A 23940-nucleotide genomic window follows, 5' to 3' on the forward strand; every position below is an offset into this window, starting at 1 on the left:
GGTTTCCTTTCTATGCTGGAAGAAAACACTGCTCGTAGCTGGTGAGGAGGTAATACACGCAGTCAGAGCAGCAGTCACAATGACACAGCCAACAACAAAAACAAGACATACATTATTAGTGCTCACCAGGATACAGTCAGGTTTCACAGACAGCGACACTGCTCAATGCTCATTAACCTCTTTCCTGCTAGCACTAACAAAGAGAAAATAGCCTGAACAGATACGCACAGCTATAGCTTTACTACATTCATTTATATCTTAGGCGAAGAAAACATTCTGAATGTAACTCCATAAAATACCTAAAGAAAGTTCTCTGGTCTTTTAAATTATGCTGGCATGTTTTTTACCCAATAATTTTATCCAGAATAATTACAAAATCCTAGTATAGTAGGTGGCAGAAATATACACATGCACAGTACCACAACTAGTATTACAGACACATCAAGAAAGTTAGGATATTTATTGTCAAAAGGAAAATGCACATATGCTTTTGAGAAAGAGAATGTCAAACTTTTGAGCTCTTTCAACAGAAAGGAAAAAGAGGAGAATTGGATGCTTTCTGCTGGACCTTTTCGTGTGCTCAAGAAAACTATCTTTACAACAGAAGTTATCTTCACTATTGGAACGAAAGGTGTAATACAGACAAACCGTTGTATAACGACTGCTTAGAAGATAACCAAGGTAAGAATATGCTTACATTAAACTGCTTGAAACCATATGACAAAATTAATCTATTATTGTTAATATAAAAAAAATATAAAAAGATACATGTCATTGATCATCCGAAATCCCACGACAATTTATTCATTCATTATTTTGTTGGAAATTATGATTTTAATGATTTGGAAAAGGTGTCCTAAATATACCTTAGAAAAAGGTAGCAATCTTACCTGGCAGGACGACACGCTGATTCAGACACACAGTTGCCATTTGGCTCTGCACATGCACAGAGTAGTGTAGAGCCCACACATACAAATAGAGCTCTTAAAGGAACACTCCAAGAACCACAGTCATTACAGCATGCTGCAGTTGTTATGGTGCCAGGAGTTGCCAGGTTCCCTACATTGTAAATAGTCAAACCATGTCTTACTTGAAGTCTGCCATTAAACCGTTACTAAGTGGTGTGACTACTTACATTTAGAAGGATAACGAGGCACTCCTGGCACCTTAACCAGTGCAGCATGCTGTAGTAGTAACGGTGCTTGCAGTGTTCCTTTAAAATACTGTGCACGTAATTGCATTTTGTTTTTCATCTGTTGCCTTTCCATTCACTGTAATAACAATGTTGGACATTACGGGAAAGTGCAAAGTGTCTCCTTCTATGCCTACCTATATAACCAACCCATTTGGGGGGGGGACCTTTCCTGTGTAATATTCCCTATTGGACACTATGGAGAAGGGTAGCCCTCGATTTGCAGTGTAACCTGCAAAGAAATACGTTTTACTTACCTAAAATCCAGCACGAGCAAAGCTTCTGGCACTGATGTTACATACCCCCACCGACATCACAGGGGCCTTGTGCAGTCCAATTATAGGCTTCTCATATATAAGCCTATGATTGGACCATTTCGCCAGCTCATGCGCATGCTCTGGGGCAGCAAGGGGAAGGAGGGATTGGGGATGAGGAGGGAGGAAGGTTTTTAATAAAACAAAAAACAAAACAATGTTTCTTCAATGGATGGAGGTGGGAGGGAGTATACAGCGGGTTTGTCTGTCAACAGCATGCAGTGTGAACTGACGACAGATGTTTTTTATGCACAGAATTGACATTGACAGACAATTCTGGGCTGCCAATGTCACGTGTGCTGGGGGTGCAACTAGCTCTCAGCACACAATTAGCCATAACTCTGTATGTGCAGCATTTCAAGCTGAAACACTGCACATACTGACTCCTACCTGCATGACCACTACCTTTGCATAGGTTATGTAACAAGGAACGCCTATGTCCCAGGGTCCCCTTTCTTATGATAATTCTAGCTGCATCAACTTATAAAACAATCTGTATGAATAAGCCAATCCATCCATTTGATGACATCACAGAGGATGTCATGCGCACTGAAGTTCTGTTCTTACATAATATAGGCCCAATGAGCCCTTATAAACTCTCTTAAAGCTTTCTATGAAAATGACTGCTTGGCAGCTACATGCATACAAATATGAAGCTGTTGGCAAGCTTATATAAGCCTTGCAACTTCTGTTATTTTGTTTGTTTGCTATATAACTTTTGATCATAGGAAATTATTAAAAAAAGTACATATGCCAAAAATAAGTTTTCGCCAACAGTTTATGGGATATGCTCAGTTCTCCCATTAACAACAATGGGAGGCCTAGGACCTGCAGCATCATTATACTCATCTTGTATTTCTTGGGTGCACTGTGGTATACAGTTTGGTAATATAGGATAATAATTTAGAACCAGGTTTATAATGTATATTCCAGGTCTTCAGGAAAGCCATTGTGAGCCAATGTTCCATTATTGGCTCGTGTTCCAACTCCTTGACCTCCAACTTGTTGGTCTGAGGATTATTGCCTGAGCAGAAATCTTGTTGCAGATGCTATCCCTGCTCTTTAGATTTGATTGTTGAGTTTAATCAATTGAGTAAAGCATACCAGCCATTGCCTTTAATATCCGTATGAGGAAGATACGTGTAATATAAACTATAAAGAAGGACAAAGTAAAATGGTCATTCGGTAACATGAGATGGAATGAAGGAGCCGTTACGTTAGAGGTGACCCTGCTTAGGTGTGTAATAGCATGATCCTGCACAGTTGTATGAAAGCTCCTTGATCAGTCGACAATGCACATTATTAGGTTACAAAGTAATAGGGTAAGATAAAACTGTAAATGCTGAATCTGCCTGAAAACAAATGTGTATGGTGGTATAGTGTAATATGTTTCATTGCGCAATAGCACATTTGAGCTTTCCAGAGACAAACCTTGATTAGTATAGTCCCATATCTTAATGAAAATTAAACAAAAATACAATTCTAATATACTAACTGGTACTTAAAAGGTTTGGTGGCGAGCATTCACCAAAAACACTATAAATGACTTAACATATCGATGTACTGGTATACACCACCATTCCTATTGTTATACTTTTAAGGTGTAGCGGGTGGGGGGGAACAGATAGATCCGATTCTGGAACTCTTTTAAACTGTTGACAGAGCAGGCAGAAATGACTGCTTACAAAGGCAGAGTAGTGTAAGTTTAGCGATTTTTTTTTTTTTTTTTAAGAGTTTACTAATGGTGGGCTATTGCTCCACATCTGTAAGACTTCATGCACTCTTCATTACAAAAGTAATACCTGATATACCTTCTACTGTCTGTATTAATTAAAAAAAAATAACTTTAGAGTATTCACTGCGTAGACACTAGGATAAAGAGGCAAATACTGGGATGAGGGTCAAATACATGTATACTGTGTTGCTATACTCAACAAAACAAGTTTGAAGAAAAAAAAAAGAAGAAGAATAGTCATATTCTTATTGGTAGCATGAGAATGAATTTAATATATTTATGTATGAATAAAATAACATTAAAAACTCAAACTTACATGCAAAAGCTCTTATTTTATATACACGTACTGTGCCATTCAATAGTCTGTATGTTGTCATTTTTACTGATTGAGTTGTCATTGAAAGGAAAAATAGCACTGCTTGACCTTTCAGTAGCCTTGCCAGTTTCTATTACAAGTTCCCCAGGAAGATTATTCCATGAATTTAGCACATTTTTGAAAAAAATAAAGTCTGAGCATGTCAGCCTATTATGGAATGTATTTAACTAAAGAATATGATTGTAGTCCTTAGTGACAGAGTCCTATTTTTGCTTCTCTTCTCTAAACCAAACATTTATAGTAGAATTTTTTTGGGGTGTAGTATAGAAATGATTTCATATTTATTTATTAAGTTGTTATTATTATTATTATTATTGGCATTTATGTAGCGCCAACTTATTCCGCAACGTTTTACAATATTGTAAAGGAGGAAATTTAACAATAAATGAGACAATTACAAAATGTTACAGAAACAATAGGTTGATGAGGTCCTTGCTGAGTCGAGCTTACAGTCTAGAGGTCATAAAGTGTTAACCTTGAAATCTTAGGCTGCTAGTTGGTAATCGTGTTACATTAGTAAACCATTCTTCATTCAAAGTTAAAATAAGAGAAAGCAAAAAAATTTTGCTAAATAGATCATTTGTATTCAGTGTAGTTAAACACATATTGTCAGATTTCATAACTTCTAATCATTTGGTATTATTAGTAGTCTAGTTCCTTATATTGGAGAGTTACAAATATTATTTGTTTATTCCTCTCTTTGTACTCCCTCTCTCTGTAATTGGCAGGTGCAATAATAATAATAATATAATAATATAATAATGAATAACAGGGAGACTAAATGGAGGCACTCATTTCAAAGATGGTGTGGATTTCTACATTTCATCTTGTTTTCAGACCCTTAAAACACATCATTGTTAAGCAAAGGGGATAAGTCAACATGATATTAAAAATCCTGGGAAGTGATGTTAAAAATCCTGGGAAATCCTTGGCTTTAAAAAAAAGTTTCCCTTAAAACAATTGGATCATATAATGGAGTCAAAGGCCAAAGGAAAGGGGACAAGTTATAGATGGAACATTGTAGAAGTATGGGAAACATTCATCAACCAAATAGTCAATGATTACATTTTGTCCCAAAGAGATTCTCTTTCTATGAAACTGCATCAAGCAGTTTGCATTGAGTGTCTCTGTTTAACTGTTGGAGATAACAATAAGGTCCACATTCAAGCATTGGAGGGAAATGTTTTCAGTATGTGTGTCCTAGTCACCCTGGCTGTAAGATGTCTAGTCATTGTGATTTATTTTATAGTGATGTAGATATACTAGTATATTTTAGAAGCATTGATTCCACAATTAATGAATTTGACCTATGTAATAATATTGCAATTGCGTCCTGCACCATTTTGGCAGAAATACTGAATGTGCCTGTGAATTTATGTCAACTATGCCAATGCATCCATGCACAGCTCCAGTGAAGGAGATTGCTGTTAAGGAAGAAATCGTTTTGAAGCAATTTATTGTTTTACAATTCTCCAAGCTCCCGCCTTATACATTCTCAGGCTAACAGACAGAGATACACCATCATAGAGATACTTCTACTAGGCATGTGCATGGAAAAAAATTTGGTTCGGCATTCCGAAATTTGGGATTTTCGCAATTCGGGACGTTGGCAATTCGGCACTTCAAGACTTCAGAACCTCGGCACTTCAGCACTTCGGAACTTTGACACTTCGGAAATTCGTGAACTTCGGAACTTCGGCACTTCGGCAACTTCGGCACTTCGACACTACGGAACTTCGGCATTTCGGGACTTCGGCACTTCTCTTGCAGCCGCTTGGTAGATAACTCCCTAATTCCCACGGTATTAGGGAGTTATCTACCAAAAGGCTGAAAGACCTAAATTGGTCTTTCAGCCAAATTTACTAATACTAAGTAACAATTACTTAGTATTAGTAAATCTTGCCCCTACTCGCTATACCGCGAGTAGGGGCATGTCTAGTAAACAGTGATCAGCCTGTGACTGCTCACTGTTTAAAAAAATAAATAAAATAGTGCCCCCCCGGCCCCCACCCCTGAGCGGCGGGTGGGGCCCTAAATACTAATAAGGGGGGGACCTAATGTCCTCCCCCGGCCCCCACCCCTGAGCGGCGGGTGGGGGCCCTAAAAACTAATAAGGGGGGGACCTAATGTCCTCCCCCTGGCCCCCACCCCTGAGCGGTGGGTGGGGGCCCTAAACTAGAATAAGGGGGGGGACTTAGTGTCCTCCCCCCCTGGCCCCCACCCCTCAGCGGCGGGTGGGGGCCCTAAATACTAATAAGGGGGGGACCTAATGTCCTCCCCCCAGGTCCCCACCCCTGAGCGGCGGGTGGGGGCCCTAAATTGTAATAAGGGGGGGACCTAATGTCCTCCCCCCTGGCCCCCACCCCTGAGCGGTGGGTGGGGGCCCTAAATTGTAATATGGGGGGGGACACATAGGGTACTACTTTCCCGCTAAATGTTGTTTGGGAAGGCAAGTGTTAATTGTGAGTTAGAGTCTATATTGATTGTTTCAACAACAATAAGATGGCCTATAAATCTTGCCAAAGTATTTGACACCTGCTTTGATGTGCCCCTGATATGTACAGCACCAAACGCTTCAATGGCTGGCTGATAGCATTGTCTTTTTTGCACCCCATGTTTCTTTTAACTAACTTGAGATTCCTCCTCATTTCGGGTTCTTCTCACAACTGAACAGTCTTGTAATGCGTGCAGAGATATCCCCCTGCTAATCTCATTGCCACACAGCCTGCATTTTGCCAAATGCACATCTCCCACAGCATCAAAATGCTCACTCACTTTTCCCCTGTGCTGTTGACCTGCTTCTGCTCAATGTGAAATAAACGATCTAGTGCTGCTCTGCTCCTGCACCATTGAAGTTAAGCTGCTTCTTATTAATGTGCTTGTTGTTCTACTACTACTACTACTAGTACTGTTAGTGAGTGTCAAACTGGTGGTTACGGGATGGCTAGGGGATGATGTAACTGCTTCCTCTACAAAACTACTTGTACTACAACTACTGCCATCCTTCTATATTGCTTTTCAAGAAATGGAGTCGTCATGATAGACTTTTTCTGCTCCTTCTCTATTTCTTCCAGATTGTAAACTAATTCTATATAATTCCTCCTTCTGCCCCAAGCCTGTTTCATTTGTTCAAAAAAATACTCCATGTTGGAGAATTGAAAGAATACATTTTTCAGTGGTATAGAATAAAATACGATTAATTATTTCTCTAATCTATTCAGTTTTACCAGCCGGCTCAATATTTCTCAGTAGTAAGACTGCACACTGCCAGATGAACACAATCCAACAACCCAACCCAATGCTGCCTGAGATAATTCACTGTCTTAAAAAAATTGCAGTAAACTGTCTGACACTACCTTCTGTGCTTCTAACTCTATGTTGAAGAATGGAGAGAATAAACTCTTCAGTGGCACTGGTTAAAACTAAAAAAGATTAATTCACTCTCTATATATTCTCTAATATATTCAGTTTGACCAGCTATCTCAATTTCGCTCAGTAGTACCCTGAAGAGATACTCCCAGAAGAACACAATCCAATCCAACAACTCCACAATGCTGTTGAATCAAATGCTTCACTATGAGAAGAATCCGAGTAATACGATGCAATGTGTGAGGATGCTGAATGACAAAGAAATGAGTCTGATTGAGTTGTGGGTCTGAAAGCACACTTTAGAGGTGTCTACACCCCACAATTTAAACATTGCTATACCTCTAAAACGTCACTTTACATTGTGGGAAAAAATGGCAGCACCACCTCACCCAGACTACTTCATTAAGGTATGTTAAAATAGTTTGACTACTTACAATAAAGCGGCTCCAGGGCACCTCTGGCACCATAATGTCTATAGCAGGGTTTAGTGGGTATGGTGCTTGTGGTGTTTCTTTTAGGTGGTGACAAGCATTGATAATTATGTAAGATGTAGATTCAAGTAGCTGGACACTGATGTATTCATCCTTTGACTGGCACTGACTGCCTGTCCAATTAACGGTCATAACCCGTGTACTTTGCTGTGTCTACAACCTCAGGACAGCTAAAGTAGATTCACCCTGATTCAAATCTGCAAATCTCGTCTGCTTACTATGGCAAACAAAGGCCACCCCTCCTCTTAAATGCTCAGAGCCTGACTGGCACAGGCAGTATACAGGCTGTGTCCCCCTGGGACCGTCTGATTGGATGTAGAAAGCTTGGCCGCAACACCAAACTGTGCAACTCTAAATCAATAACAAGATGAATTATTTAGTGTCCTGTATCATACTAAAAGGAGAGGGAGGGTGTGAGACAGACTTAATAACCAGCATATTAGTCAGGTGTGGTCATTAAAAACCGACCAGCAAAATGTTGTCCCATTAGTATGCTATTTCCTTATTGTTTTCATTAAGCTTCATACAGTTTTCTGTTTATATTGAAGCATCCCAAGTCATTCTGAATTTGAAGGAATTATAAATCCCAGTCACTGTAGTTTGTATCCGTTTTGAACCAAGGTAGTTTACATTACATTTATTAACTGTAATTATGGAGAAAGGGATTTGCTATTGTTGCTTCTTGTTGTGCTAGACTCTGGATTGCTGGGCCTATGGCATGGTCTGTGTTCTCCCACAGGCTTTGGCAGTGTGGATCATTGGACTTCTGCCTAGACAGGCTGGTGTCTGGCGGATGCCGGATACAGGATCCCATCAGCCCATCTGCTCCTTCCGAACTGTGTCTGTTTAGGTATCAGCATACGTTGCTGGTCCTGCTTCAGCACATATCCTCTCATCAGGGGCTCTGATAATTACAAATCGTGTTATCCTTGCAAACAGTCATCCTCATTTCCAGACAGAGGAACCTTTGCAGAAGAGTGTATCCTTTGCTCTTTATCTTGTACATGGTCATATGCTTTAAAGAGAATGATAGTAATATTGCAAAATGTTACATCTACCGTTTGTTGTTTATTTCAATTTATTTAGGACAAAAAAATGACTTGATCTGCTGCTAATATCACTTTACCTTAAAGTAACACCTATAAATATTCAGGTACCCAAGTATAACAAAAGCAAGTGATTTAAAGAGAATACACTGTCTTGAGAGATTGTTCAAGCAGAAGTGAGAAATTCATTGGACAAGCGTTAATCTAATGCTTACCTGTGAGAAGCATTCTATCAAGCGATCACCATGACCGCCACATTTGATTGGCGCATTCGGAAGGTTAGACTTTTGTCACTAGGGGAGGAGTCGAGGAGTGGAGCAGTGTTTAGAGAAAAGTGTCAGCTAGAGAAAATAGAAATAAATATAGATGTTATATATAGGGGGAGTGCCTGGCATTGGACCATAATCACCATTTAAAAGGCAAATATGGGTATACCATTTTTTTTTTTTTTTTTTTTTTTTTTTATGGATGTAGTGGTCAGTATAATTCTTACGTTTTCCCCCAAAAAATAAGAGGCAAAATGGTAATATAGTCAATGAGCAATTCAAGGGCTAGGAGTACACATATCAGTTACAAAGACAAGCTGAGTCAAGGGTTACATAAAGCCTCTGGAAGGTAGCAATCTGCATCAAAAATAACCTAGGAAGATGTGTAGCACAAAGACACAGAGCAGCATGAAAGACAGTCTGCTGCATGTCACGACTCTCCCAACATGGACAACAAGACTGTTTGGGGTTAAGGAAGTGTGGCAAAAAATCACAATGATAACCAAAGTTCAATGAGATGGCTGAAACTCGGAACACAACTAATCAAAATGTTTAAGAGCATAGCAAGCATGGTGTCGAACGTTTTATAGTGAGGTTTCTTATTTCTGAGACCTGATATGACACTGGATGATTTAAGAATGCTGGTAGTGTGGGGTTCTCTGTGGGCTGATATCTTTAATATACATAAATTGAGAAAAACAATTAACAAATAGTACTAAGGTTAAAAAAATCTAAAGTGTTTTATGATGTATTGATTTCTGAATATGTATCATATAAATACAGAACACAAAATGATTTATGATCATGAATAAAGAAACCTAAATAAAATGTAACACTATCTATATAGCTATAAGTCAGTCCAGAGCTGTCATTCTGATAACACAGAAAAAAAAGGAATTATGGACTCACCCAGAACATGCATATCTCAGCAAAGGTGCTTCTGTAGAGACCACATTTTATATATAATATACAGCAATGTTCCTAACTTTGTATTCAGAAATTATAATAACAGACAGTAATATATCAGCTGAGTAAATATTTCATGTTTTGTCTATTGAACTGCTCTTTGTACATTATTCACCAGTAATAGTGGTCAGTCATATTGTGAAATGATGGAGCAATAGTTAACAAAAGCTTGGATGAATCATTAATTGATATTGTGCCCATGTCCAAGTTCTCTTGCCTAATTTAGACTGATTACACATTTTACCATATTGTCATAGCCCCCCTCCCCTTTTCTCCCAGATTGTCAGAACGTTTTTCATATAATCCTTCTACGTTTGTAGTTTGTGCTTCGAAATAGCCCATGACTTCTGTGTCAATGAAGGATCACAGATCTGGTTTGCATTTTACTCATTTTCTCTGATTTATGGTGTTTCACTTCATCAACTAAACTCTCCCCTTTACTTTGTGGAAAACAAATACAACATGGATTAAAAAGACTACGGGAATATGATAGAGGCGATCTAGAAGATAAGATAATTTAAGATAAAGATAAAACCATTTTGTAGAATAAGACTATTTACAACTAGATATCATGCTCTGAAGTCAGTGTATTGGCACATTCAAAGAAAAGGAAATACTTTTATGTAGAAAATGTGAAAAGTGTACCAAATGTCCATTTAACAAAGGTGGTATGGTAAAATAAAAAAAAGTAAAAATCAATAATAGCAAGAACAGGTACAAAGATAGCCTAGGCTAAGCATTTTTTTTTATAAACATGCTATGTGCTTTTAAGACAAGCCAAACTTCCAAATCTGTTCGAATTCCAAAAATATTCTGTGAGATGTGGCTTATTCCTAAAACCCTCTTCATTAATTCGCAAATCTAGTAACCATACTCTTCTTCTCTGCTGTCTTTCCCTGCACATACTTTGATCTTTTACATGCTAATCTTGGTGAGAGTAGTAAACCTATATCTTATTTCAGATGAGCGTTAACAACCCTTTTAATGGGCATATGTCATCAGCCCTTGCAAATGAAGGTGACATCTGTCACCTACCCGTATTGTATTAAAACCCTGTACCGTATTGTCCAAAAGTCTCAGGTTTGGCAGGACCTTTATCAGTTTGAGTACTATCTGGCTATTTTGGGTTTGTTCCCTGGTGTCCTGCACCTAGAGACACCCAAGGAAATGTTCCAATCAGTTCATAGTGTGGAAGCAACAAAAGATGCACTTGCATTGCACAGATTATCCACAGGGCACTGAGCCCATGGTAGTGCACAACAATAATGCTCCGCATATGAGTACCCTAGAAGTCGTGTCAGTCATACGGACACATTCCCTTCTAGGGCATGTGGAGTATTCCTGACCCTGGCAGGGCTGTTCAACCTGGTGTCTCAGGACTCATACCCACCATTGTTAGCAAGTATGCAGTACACATGAGAAAGATATGATGAGTTTGTCCTGTGATGAGGTGACTTACTACAGACATAACATTATTTTTGTATATTTTGTATATTATAAACGATTATTTTAGCCACTAATTAATATGTATGTGTACCTTTCTGTGTGATGTTGCATTAACTATGATATATATATATATATAATGTTCTAAATCCTTGTACTAGACAGGCAAGTAGAGCAATTAGATGTCACTTTCTTCTTTATATGCAGTTGATGTACAGAAAATGCTGGTTTATTGTTTCCATCAAGTTCTCACTTTTTTATTTGAGTTTTAATCTTTAGAGTTGAGATTTACGTGATGCTAGCTTATTGTTACATTTGACTATGCATCTCAATGTGTACTCTGGCAGAAACACATCCAATTCTTCCTTTATTGAATGTACCAACAATACAAACCATCTGTAATTCTCCAGCTAGAATTATTTGTAACTATTCTCCATATATCAATCAATTCAACACTTATTCCCTTACTTGTACAGAAGTGTAGGAAAGTACTTTATGAACACACTTCTGATTTGATAAATGGCCTGGAGACCCTTGGCACCCTCTTTATATGTGTGCTGAAAATGACTGGTTGGCATGATTTGGAAGAGTAAACCTTAGAAAATAGAGTGGTAGAAAATGGCCAAAATTGGCACGTATTCAATTTTGCTACTTCCTTAAGTGGAGAATCTATAAAGGCATCTATTTAATGACAGTATATGGTAGCGGTTTGAGGTCAGACCTGGGTTACCCACAGAAAACCTTTAATCCTCTCCATTCATGCAGTGGAAATGTCCGCTCATGATTTAAAGGGTACTGCCTATACTCACAAAATCGCCAGTGGAACAATATGAACATTGTCAGTCAATCACGTTGTCAGAAACACGGCTGGCTTTTTTTCAGGATTAACTGAGACAATGGCTCATTGATCCTTACTCATGAGAGGAATATCCCAGGATATGTTACAAACATGTCAAGGGAAAATAAGAGATGATAAGAATCATTGGTTTGTTCATCTGCTTAGACCTTTAGGGCATGTGTATGTAGGAAGTGCTAAAGCTGAAAAATGGTAGCAATAAGCAACCATCCTATCAATACTTGCCTAATGACTTTAAGGCCTGCAGCCCACAATAATAATTTTGAAATTCTCTGCTTGTTTAATTCAAACTAGCTATTAATTTTAGGTAGTGTGGGAAGTGGTATTAATGCTCGCAAACAGATACTTTTTCTCTTTCTGGGCAAGGCAATATTTAGACTAATTTATTAGTAAGCATGTTACTTTCTTCTTATTACTGATGTCTATGACAAGGGATTACTTGTCAACATGTGCACCCCATGTTGTCGCCCCGTGCGGTCACTCCTTTTTGATACATTGCTTTATCTTGTGCCTAAGAAATGCTAATGTAGTAAGCTAGTGTAGCATTACTGAACACAATGGCACATCCCAGACACAATGGAATTAGCAGATCTGCTTTTTCTAACCCACCCAGAGCTCTCATTTTCTCATTGCTATCTAAAGTAGGCTAATGCAGAACTCACTGCTGGTAATGGGACCCAAAGACACTTTGCATTATTAACACTATAGAGAGCTGAGTGCCCCATGTTGAATGTTCAGGTGGCAACACAGTGCAGAGCAACAGTTCCAATTATTATTGTTTCCTGTTATTAGAGTTCCCCTGGTATTTTGCTCAGTGAACCATTTTTGGTATTCAGTTCTTCAGTTTTTAAGTTATACATTGGTTCTAAATCGAGGAAAATTTGATATACTTTTGTGGCATACTGATTTGTTATTATGCAAAAGATACACATTAAGCCCTAACATTGCAATAAGTTCTCTGTGAAATGAAACAATGATCTTTTCTAGAAGCTACCCAGTGAAATGATTCAAAGGGTGTTGATTACTATTGTGGGACACCATGGGGAGCTATCATTCTTTTTCAGAAAGAAGAGACTGATCTTCAAATTCCATTGTATCCCTTTCCTCAAAACCATGTACATTACTTTTATTAATTATACACCATAACGTCATAAGTAACCATACCTACAGTAGTTTACTTAAGATCTTGGTGCCCAGTGTTACTATAGTCTATATCTAGTTGTCTTCTTACAGTTTCCATTGCAGCCTTAACCCCTTTAGGACCAAACTTCTGGAATAAAGGGGAATCATGACATGTCCCACATGTCATGTGTCCTTAAGGGGTTAAAGGGACTTTCTAAGCATCAAAACAATTTTAGCTTGATGAAGCAGTTTTGATGTATAGATCATGACACTGCAGCCTCACTGCTCAATTTTCTGCCATTACAGAGTTTAATCAGTTTAGGTATGCATCCCTAGTCACAACTCCCTTGCCTGAGACTCACAGAGCCTCCCTATGCAGTTCATGAAAATAGTTAATTTGTAGCTTTCCTGCCTGGTACAGCCTGCAACAGCCTCCTGCGTGAGAATAACGTTAAATTAACAGAGCAGGATACACTTCTAAAGTAAACACACAGTGCTGTAAAAAATTTTTTTTTTTTTTTAAACAAGAAAGCTGTATGAGCTAGCTTCTGCTGGACATATCCACTTACCATGCCCTGTCCCGGGGGGCAGACTTCTGTCTTTTCCCTGTATAAACCCACTACCCACAGGACTACTAAAGAACAGCAGTCTGTACATGTTTACAAAATAGCATATCGAAAAATAAGACTCTCTTTTAAAATAACTAAAAATGTGCAAATGGAGTTTATGTAGTAGGTACTTGGGATTTCTTCTACACAAAGATAATAAGCAGCGGTCTCTAAAAAAATGTATAATTCATGGCACTATTTCTGCAGAACGTATTTTGGTCATGTGTGTCTAGATATTCCATCTTCAGAAGTATTCTCATGAATATCGCAAGGCTTAACAACAGCGGATAAAATATTCAGATCATTTTTCATTTCATCACCACAAATCATGGCCTATCGATCAAACAATTAGTTAAATAACAATGCAAAAAAAGCAGACATGACATTATGCTGAATAGGGTAGAAGGAGCAAGTATCCATGTTTACATTAAAAAAACAATAACATACGAAAAATAATGTTCCTTTTTATATACAAAGCCATATTAACCTCTTAAGGACCAAACTTCTGGAATAAAAGGGAATCATGACATGTCACACATGTCATGTGTCCTTAAGGGGTTAAAATGATGCATATAATATATGCAGTGATGCATAAATATTAATTTAATTCAATTTTAAGTCAAGAATGTAATATTTTTATCACTTTCACCTGTTGCTGATTTTTACATATCATGTTGGTCCCTAAATCCAGTTACATATTTTTACAAGTGAAAAATTATCTTTCTTCGGATTAGACCACACTATTGATATATTGAAAATTAGTCTTGTCTCTTGAGGTCAATGACCTCAAGCCCTTTTATTGTCAGAGTAGATGGCAGCATAGTGTAAGAGCTGCAGATCAATGTAGTATGCAAGGGTTAAGGAGGCATCTCCATCCAAGCTTTTGGCTACCGCAGAAGTGGGTCAGCTCGGTTGTCATGGAGACGCTTTAGCAACCAATCTTGCAACCGCTCCCTCAGTCTCTATGTAGAAGCTCTTCAAGATTAAGAGCGTCTTCTGCTTCTGTCTGTCTTTTCTACCTCTGTCTCACTCTCTCTGTCTCTGCTGAGGTGCCAGTGGCCAGCCCTGCTCCATGCTGCACCCCTCCTTCCATGCCCACAGCAGCCTTTCTTCTGGTCGCTGGGGAGAGGGAGGGAGAGAGGCAAAGTTGGGGTATCTCTTTGCCTTTTCCTTCATTCAGTTCTTCTCCACGCCTCCCTGGCACCAGGACCTGCTCACCAGCTGGTAAGGAGGGTGTCTGTGAAATGCCATGTCTTTATTACTTAATATATAGATGTCTTGTGACTGCTTGTCTGTCATTATCTCCCGAGAGCTCTGTTTTAGATCAAAATATTGTCACTTGTTTGTCTTTTAAATCTGTATTACAGTCTTGTATATATAAATGTGTGTCTGTGTGTGTATATATATATATATATAAATAACCTGCATATTTATCAAAAAAAATCTAATTATTCTTACGTGGGATTTCTAAAAATCGTACACTGCTGTGTTAGTTTTTATTATTACTATTTTATTAATTTAAAAATGTTAATTTTTTCCTTATCTTTTTCCTCCTCCATGAATATGCCCAGTGTGGTTAATGCCCCTGCTGAGTTTAGGATAGATTTATTGTAAATCGTTGTTGCATTTTCGCCGGCGTGAACTTTTCAGAGAGGATGTTAGTTTAAATTGCACAGAGGCCATTCGCCCCTCTAAAATAGACCTGAGGGAATCTTCCTGTAAGCCAGGGCTGGGCACCTGCATCTCTGTGGGCCGCTGTTGCTATACAAATCCTCAAAGATCCACCAGTTGGCTGGTGTTAATGTGAGTTATATTCTGAGAACTGATAGCCTGGGTTTGCCATGCCATGATTTAACGCTCTTCTCCAAAATGAGAACACTCCGTTTGTAATCAAACACCTCCAATTGACCACGATTAGCAGCATCTTGTATTTTATTTTCTATGCCTCTCAGCAGGGCTGCAGTAATTGTAGTCGCAGTGGAAGATATTAAGGATTTTTGTATCTCTGAAGTAAGCTTAGTTTCTAATGTAATAAACCCTAATCTGTAGATTTATACAGAGCAATGTAATCAGAAAATTATATTATTTAAAGCACAACAGGATCAGAATTTTGCTCATTAATAGCTGCCAAGGTTTCTTTTGTCTGTGTTTACCTCTGGAAAAGTATTTTTCTTTTTTTCCAATATGGTTAAATGAGGCTGATTTTAACAAACTGCTTTGTATACGAGACGACCTCAGCCGGCACTATGTTTAAAGTAATGATTATCTATTAACTGTTAAGTAGTTCACCAACCTAGATTATTCTAAAGAAATAGAAGTAGGTCCACTGTAAATTATATTGTAAATACTTCAACATGTGTATTGGACGACCATCCACTGAGAACTGAGCCCCGAAACATGTATTCACCAAGGGCCTCACATTTCTGAAAGTGTTACCAAAGGATGCAAATAAAAAATGCATAAAACGGGGTCGCAGAGGACCAAATTAATCCTATGCTTTTGCATCCTTAATAAATTATACCTTAAAAACAACAAAAAAGGTATGATAACCTACTCTTACAAAGATCTGTTTTAGTAAATCCAGATTTCTTGGTCTCCACTTGCATTAATTGTCAAACTGACAGCTCTAACCCAATGTAAAAAATAAACTCAAGGTGGCCACTTTGAAATCAGATCAAAACCAATGCTAATAATGAAGGTCTGATGTTTTACCACCACCCTCTCTCCCCCCTCCACCCTTATTCTTAATCCCCCATGGGTTTTTAGCAGCCTCTATAATTGGTCTCTGAGTTGCTTTTTGTCGATAGAACATAGTGCAGTTCAATTTCATTGATCCCCTACACAATGCTGTGGAAATTAAACATAGCCATCGCCTCCGCTCACATTATCCATGAAACGCGTCTTTATAAGTGACAGTTTATATGGATATAATACCCACACATTAATTACTGCACTGTTTTGTATGTATTTTCTGATTGTCTGTCTCTGCCTGCCTTACTAGTCACAGCATCGGAAACTAATATAACCCAGTCTCCATTTCACACCTACTGAAAAACCAGTGAACCAGCTTTCATCTATTTCGTTCTATAGTGGCTCTTGACGTGCATATAATAATTATTCTGGAATTGCCTTAATTATGCACTTCTACCACTAATGCTGGGATGCCGTTCCATAAATGTTGGCTGCAATTCAGGATTATCCCTGCCTGGCTGTCAATAGTCATTGTTTTGTGATCAGCCTGAATAATCCAGAGTTCTTCCAGATCTCTTTTTTTTGCTTCCGAAGGAATATGCAATTTACAGGTTGTTAACTGTGTATCTGTACTGCACCATGCTTACACCTCTCTGAAACCCCTCCCCTGTAGGCAGGTGGCTTTCAGGAAGCATGCTAGTGGTGTGTGGTGCATACTGATATGTAAACTGCAGCAGTGCCTGGATCACATGACTAATAGACAGAGGACACAAGGTGGCAGGCTGTCAAATCTAGCATTAGCTTTTGTGGAACACATTGTATGTTGCATCCATCCCCTAGAGACACAATTCTGCTGGTCAATTCTAGTTAGTGAGGTATTGATACTTCTGTATTACAAACACATTGTTTGCGTAGGTAAAAATGTTCCGCGTTATTCTATTAATTGGAATGTGCAGCAATAACCCTTCTCTCATGGGACTCATGGTTTGTCATGCAATGCAGTCTAGTCGTAAATTGTCTCTTCACGTATTATGCTAGTATAAAGAAATAAGCCCCTAGGCTGTAGATCTCTGTGTGTAAAGCATTGGCAATTTGTGACTGCTCTGTGCTTGTGTCAACATACATGCAGAATACCCCCTCCCCCCCATGATATTTGAAACACAATAAGACCTCGTTTCTTGACGTGTGCTATCTCTTTGTATTGGTAGCAGTGGCAAACGCTCAAATATGCAACTGGTTAAATGAGTCCCAATAAAATCATGTGTGTAAGTTTGCATTAGTGTCTTATACAAAAAAAAAGAGAACAGAAAAAGTGATGGTGTCAAATGTAAGCTATTGCTGTTACTTGAATTACTTCTTAAAAAGTCTTCCTCCTGCTCAATAATTTATTTGCACTTCTCTCTATATGATTTTCTTGGTTATTCCATTTATTTCCATGGTGTTCCTAAGAACTTCCTCCCGATTTTATACTAGAGGCATATTTAAAGATCTCCTCCACTTTTTTAATATTTGCAACATGGATTTAAAAGGTCCCTCTAAGCATCATAAAAACGATATCTTGTGGTAGTAATGATGGTGAAAACAATCTTTGCACAGCAACTCACTGGTTTGTCTCCAACCAGTTTTGAGTGGTTTGAGACTTGGTTCGTATAGTTGAGCTCCTCTGAAGCATGTTAGCTAATGAGGAAGTGATTCCTGCTTTATCCCTTCCTGCTTTGGAGGGCAATGATAGGCTGAGAGTGCCTCCAAGTCACCATTGCGAAGAAACCATTTAAAAAAATTAAAATAATAAACAACAATATATCACACTGACACTCTAGGCTGGCTTACCATATTCACCATGTTTTCAGGGACACATATAATTTTGTCATTTGTTTTGAAAATGCATGCAAATGGTTGCCCTGCTGTATGTATAATGCATATTCTGCAGGATTCTTCATTACCTAATTACGTAATCTTATACACCTTATTCTGAATTCTACATACTACAGGGCAACCCTTTTCATGTGCTATCCATCAATATGTATCCAAAATATGTATCCCTGAAAACAGTAGATCTGGTAACGTTAACTCTACTATATAGCTTTTCATAATGATGTGTTTTTAACAATGACTACCAACTGTAGCCCCCCCCCCCTTTTTTTTTTTTTAAATAAAAATTGGATGGATGTGGTGCCTCCTCTGAGTGTTGAACTGAATCAGGAGGTTCCTGTGTTTATGTGCCAATTGACAAACAACAGTAACTATTTAAATGTATGGTTGTTCACTGCCGTTTATTTGCCATTTGACATTATAGATAATTAAGTTGTCATAAATTCTGTATTTTATATTGTTTATAAAACATCCGTCATAGGAAGATATTGATGTGTTTTGCTCTTGTATTTTTCTCTCTCACTCTATTTAACTCTGTCTCTCCCTGTCTCATACACACCCTTGCACATTTATGTATTTATAGCTGTCACATATTTTATTTATTTGTTTGTGTATTTCTTGTTTTATTTCTTTAGGCAAATTTTTAAAATTTTTACAATCTGCATGAAAAAAATAAATAAAACAAAACAAGTTAACACGCGAAATGTGGGAATCAGGCCATCTAATGGAGGTGTGGAAAGCTTAGCGGTACAGCAAAATCAGAGACATCTTATAAGGGAAACACTGATGTTGTCATATTATTTATGATTACGTGACTTCATATAGTAATATAATTGATAAATATGAGGAAGGGAGTAACCAGCAGAAAGGAAGATACATAGTCATGGAGTAAAATAATGAAAAGAGTTAACAGTTGAGAGAAGACATATGAGAACTTTAGAGTTTCGGGAGGGGACATACCTCATGTTAAAGGTTCTGAGGAGTTCCATTTACCAAAAGGGGGACTGCATTCCTGGTTCTCATAATATACCAGTAGTAAATAGGTGCTCCAGACCTGTTGGATAGCATACCTCAAAATTATATTTACAAGAATAAATGAAGATCCAGGCACTCAAGGAATCTTACTATATGCAGACTTTATTAGAAACCATAAGTATGAAATTGTAAATTTTCAGCCGTAGAGGGCCTATGTCAAGTCATGACAAAGACAAGTGTAGAGACATGACAAAGGCCCTGTATGGTCAAAACATTGTCATTTTATGTCTATGCTTCCAAGTAAAGCTTGCACGTAATAAGATACTTTGAGTGCCCGGATTGTCCTCTATTTTTGAAAGTTAGAGAAGAGGACATTTTAAGAGGAGATCCCACAATTCTACAAAATCAACAGAACCAAATGTTATTGTTTCTACTGATGACTTGAATCAGCTATTCTATCACTCTCTTAAATGTCCAAAAAAAAACTGCCCACTACTGCTAAGTGAGAGAAAATATTTTCTTCCCATACAAGTGTATTAAAGGAACACTATATAGCCTTAGGAATACAAAGCTACCACTATTGGTGATTAAAGGGTTAAAAAAACATTTTCTACACTGGATCAATCTCTTCCTCACGCTACGTCACACCTATGGGGGTACCTAATGCGCATGTGCGGCTAGCACCATGCGCACTTTAGACCTTCCCCATAGGAAAGCATTGAATATAATGTTTTCCTATGGGGATTTTGAAAATATTGGATGTTCTCATGCAATGCATGAGGACATCTAATGTCGTTTCATGTAGTTAAACTACGTGAAAAGCCAGGAAGCGGGAGACAGCCACAAGAGGTTGTCTTAACCCTGTTATGTAAACATTGCGGTATCTGTGAAACTACATTGTGTTACATTACAAGATTAAGGAGACAAGGACACTTCTCACAGACCCCTTCCAAGAGATGATGTGGTCTAGGTTCCTATAGTGCTCCTACAATGATTTGCAGTAAAAATGGCATTTATTTAGGTTTTATTTATAGAATATTTAACCAGGAAGGATACATTGAGATTCCTCTTGTTTTCAAGTATGTCCTGGGTCCACAAAGCATTGCATTGTTACAAAAAAATACAAAAACAATGTTAAAAGCACAACATAAATAGAAAATTCAACATAGAACAGGTAAGAAATATATAATCAAGCATGACAGGTGCATTCTGTTTTGAGGTATGTAGAGAGGGATCTTTTAACCCCTTAAGGACTGGACTTTTTTTGCGATGTTGTACATTTGCGACCAGGCATCTTTTTACACTTTTGTGGTGTTTGTGTTTAGCTGTAATTTTCCGCTCTCTCATTTACTGTTCATATACAAATTATATATTGTTTTTTTCAGGACAAAAGGGGCTTTCTTTACATACCATTATTTATATAATCTCATGTAATTTAATTTTTAAAAAATGAAAAAATATGATGAAAAATTGAAAAAAATACATGTTTTTTGACTTTTATGTGAAAAATCTTTTATTCATCTACAAAAGTGAATGAAAAAAACTGCTAAATAGATTCAAAATTTTGTCCTGAGTTTAAAAATACCCAGTGTTTACATGCTTTTTGCTATTTTTTTGCATGTTATAGGGCTATAAGTACAAGTAGGATATTGCGGTTTCAAAACATATATTTTTAAAATGTATCAATAGTGACATTGTAACACTATTATCTGTCATAAATCGCTGAATAACACCCCACATGTACATATTTTTTTTAAAGTAGACAACCCAGGGTATTCAATATGGGGTATGTCCAGACTTTTTTAGTAGCCACTTAGTCGCAAACACTGGCCAAAGTTAGCGTTCATATTTGTTTGTGTGTGAAAAAAGTAAAAAACTAAATTGAACGCTAATTTTGGCCAGTGTTTGTGACCAAGTGGTTACTAAAAAAGACTGGTCATACCCCATTTGCAATACCTTGGGTTGTCTTCTTTCGCAAATGGTATGCCATCATGGGGGTAATTCTCATTCCTGGGCTACCATACGCTCTCAAAGGCAACGTAACCAACCTGGCCATTTTCAATGTAAAAATATTTGACCCATATATTTGACCCTGTAACTTTCAAAAACGCTATAAAACCTGTACATGGGGGGTACTGTTATACTCAGGAGACTTTGCTGAACACAAATATTAGTGTTTCAAAACTGGAAAATGTATCACAACAATTATATCATCAGTAAACGTGCTGTTTATGTGTGAAAAATGCAAAAAAAGTCACTTTCACTGACAATATCATCGCTGTGATATGTTTTACTGTTTTGAATCACTAATATTTGTGTTCAGCAAAGTCTCCCGAGTAAAACAGTACCCCCCATGTACAGGTTTTAGGGTGTCGTAGAACGTTACAGGGTAAAATACAGTGCTAGCAAATTAAATTCTCTAGACTTTTGGCCTGGGTTGGCAGGCAGGTCCCTTAAATTGCAATCAATAAAATAACTTAATTATGTAAAAATATTACATAAATACGCACGTAGAATTTAAATATTTATGCATATTTATATATTTGAAGTCTACGTGTATATTTATATAATTATTTATGTCATTTTGTATATGGACATATGAATAGTTCGTATTCTTTTTATTTATTTATATATACATAGATATATATACAATTTCATTCTAAGTGTATTTTGATATAAATATATATATATTAATATCAAAATACAGTTAGAATAACATTTCGTATAGATATATAATTTTTTTAAAATTTTTATTATTATTTTTCATTTTTTTAATTTAATTTAAATTATTTATTATTCGTATTTTATAATAATATATATATACAATATATATATAGTTATTATATATATTATATATATACGTGTGTAAATTAATTATAAGTGTATTTTTATATTAATATATGTACATATTAATATAAAAATACACTTAGCATGACATTATATATATGATATATAGACATATATTATATAGGTATAATATATGTCTATATATCATATATATATACACATATATAATAATATTTTTTTTTTATTACCTTTCACTTTAAATTTTTTTATGATTTTACAGTTGCAGGGAGACTGCCTGTCAGCACAGACAGTCTCCCTGCAGGCAGAGACTAGGACACCTATTGTGACCATGTGGTCGCCCTGATGGGCGATCACATGGCCCCAGGGGTCCTAATCCGCCATGGGGAGACTGTCTGGGCTGCAGGCAGTCTCCCCACAACGGGAGCAACGCCGATCGCCGCCGGGGGAACGACGGCGATCGGGTAAGTACATTTTAAATTTAGGACGGTTCAGGACCGTCGTCGGTCGGCAACGCAAAAATGCCGATGACGGTCCTGAACCGTCTTGCGTCCTTAAGGGGTTAAATGATTTTAGGCTTGGGGAAGATTTAAAAGTGTGCGGGAGGTTGTTCCAGGAAGATTTGAAAGTGTGCGGGAGGTTGTTCCATAATTGCGGTGCTCTGTAGGAAAATTAGGATCGAGCTGCTTTCTTTTTGTATTGAGGTAGACTAAATAAAGTGCTTGAACTGGATCGGAGGATATAGAAAGTGGGAACAGCTGGGGAGAGCCTTCTGCTCAGGTAGGGTAGGAGCTTCCGAGAAAAGCACTTAAACACAAGGTTAGAAAGATGAAGGGTGCACCTGGATTCCAGCGACAGCCAGTTTAGCTCTTTGAACATGTCACAATAGTGGGTCATGTAATTACATTGTAGCACAAAGCGGCAGAATGAGTATCCTATGCTATTCGAGGCGGGTGCATACACTACATCCCCATAATCAATGACTTTGCATGACTTGGTTATGGTAATTAAAATCTTATATTTCGAAATAGGAAGAATGGTGTGGTAGAAGAGCACAACCTTTGACATAAAAAGCAGAGGAGGATCTGAGTACTATATACATCTCATATACACCTTGCCCCAAAACAATAAATAAGTATAAATACAGAAGATTTTATTTTTTTTTTAAATTAATGTAAAATAGAAAAGTAATTGAAGAGCACAACACTTGACACGATTATTACATATAGTTAAACAGTTCTGGCATACAGACTATACGATGTCAAACAGAGATGTCTCTGCTTTGCCTCCCACATAGCACAAATGTACATGAGGTGATAAAGCCTTGGGATTGTGGGATTTGTGGAGAAGATTAAAGATGCTGAGGGATGTGAAAAGGAAAACTATCACCTTCCCAGTTACACATATTTGCTAATGACGTATCCGGATCACACTGTTTTGGAAGTGGAGAGGATAGAATTTAAAATTTTATTAAAAGAAGTGTTGCGGGTTTAATGCCAGGTGTGTAACGTGTTTATTTAGAAATGCACGGGGATCTCATAGCTTCACATAGGGCTCCAACAATATGACATTCATACTGCATATCTTTGCATCACAGCCATATAGATGTCAGAGTAGATTACAAATAATGAACTGCTCTAGGTGGTTTAAAACAAGCAAATCAGAGATTAGTTGATGGATTTAAGTCGTTAATAGGACTAGGTAGGAAAGCAGTTTATAGCACAATGAGATGATGGCTACATAGAAGTAATAGATAACACAGATGAATGTGAGTCTAATTTCCCATAATGCTCAGTCAGTCTAAGGCTAACGA

The 23940-nt window shown here is 37.5% G+C and overlaps 1 protein-coding gene across 3 annotated transcripts in view; it reads left to right on the forward strand.

The window, feature by feature from the left end:
* Positions 1–520: 520 nt before the first annotated feature.
* The window catches only part of RIMS3 (regulating synaptic membrane exocytosis 3), a 119558-nt gene continuing 96138 nt past the window's right edge, over positions 521–23940 (forward strand). For 2 of the 3 annotated variants that reach the window (XM_063456402.1, XM_063456408.1), the window contains exon 1: positions 14795–15008. The gene's annotated coding sequence lies outside the window, so the exon portion shown is untranslated. Of the gene's footprint in view, positions 682–14794; positions 15009–23940 lie in introns of those variants that run through there. The other variant, XM_063456404.1, reaches the window with a different exon arrangement.

The sequence above is a fragment of the Pelobates fuscus genome, chromosome 1 (genome assembly GCF_036172605.1).
Source record: "Pelobates fuscus isolate aPelFus1 chromosome 1, aPelFus1.pri, whole genome shotgun sequence".
Taxonomy (NCBI): domain Eukaryota; kingdom Metazoa; phylum Chordata; class Amphibia; order Anura; family Pelobatidae; genus Pelobates; species Pelobates fuscus.